Consider the following 1211-nt stretch of genomic DNA (forward strand, 5'->3'; position numbering starts at 1 on the left):
GAGGAGGAGAGCAAAGCTAGCCGCCGGTGCCTATTGATCGGACAGAGGGGATGCGGTCAGACGTCCACAGGATGGAGTGCTGACGGCAGTCCAACGATCCTCCGAGATGAGCAGGCGCGGCGGTGGCTTTACTCGCAGAATAATGCTGATGTGAGGAGACGAGGCTGAATTATAGCCGTCCTCTAGAACGGGGTCAGGGAGGATTTGGAAATGCTGCAAATGCCATGAGCAGATATTTGCTTTAAATCGTCCAAAAAGTTTACAGTTGGTTTTGGGTGCAAACTGCATTTCGGTCCAAACCTCTCAGGAATTAAAAGTCTAGCATTCCTCATAAACAAATTTGAAACCAAATCAGCTCTAAGGTGTGGCCATTACAGCTAATCAAAACAGCCAAGAAATAAATAAAAAATGGTTGTAACTCAGTCAGTTTTACAGGTCCTGAGCTAAAATCTGATGTTGTAGTAAAAAGTGACGAGTGATACATTTTGTGGTTTTATATTCTACATTTATTGTTTTTCTGTATTTTCCTATATTTGCAGGTTGTGGTGCATTAAACTGTTTGAATCCAGTTTTTATCACCAGACTGTCCAGGAAGAGCAGGGAATCCATCACGGATCAAAATGTGTCACCTCTCTATTAGGGCTGCAACTAATTTTTATAGTCAACTAATCTGCATTTATTTTTCCAATTAGACAATTAGCCAATGATTATTTTTGACACAACGTCAATCTAAGCTTCCTGTGAATGCACCTCCTGTTCCAGCTCCAGTGCACATCTAATCTCACCTGTTCATCATACCTGTGAATGCCACCCTGTTATCCCCTGTCTAACAGGTTCCCATAGCTAATTCAAATAATAACACATAAAACGTGTGAAGTTTGAACCTGAAACTTCATAGCTTACTCAGATGCATTTTAACATTAATACATGTAAACATAGCTTACTAAATTTCAAATAGTAAACAAATAGCTAATTTTTAAATGATTTAATATGAAGCATGTAACTCATTAGCTAACGTTAGCATAACTGATAGCTCTGCTTCCAACAAACACTGTTTTCTGATGCTAAACCAGGTGTCTGCAACCTTTATGATCAAAAGAGCTGTTTGTTCTCCTAGTCTCATTAATAAAATGTGTCCAGAGCCGCAAAACAAGCTACAACTGAGATAAGCAAGTGGTGGTTCGTGGGCCTTTTCGGGAAACTTTATGGTC

Source organism: Austrofundulus limnaeus, unplaced genomic scaffold (assembly GCF_001266775.1).
Source record: "Austrofundulus limnaeus strain Quisiro unplaced genomic scaffold, Austrofundulus_limnaeus-1.0 Scaffold917, whole genome shotgun sequence".
NCBI lineage: Eukaryota > Metazoa > Chordata > Actinopteri > Cyprinodontiformes > Rivulidae > Austrofundulus > Austrofundulus limnaeus.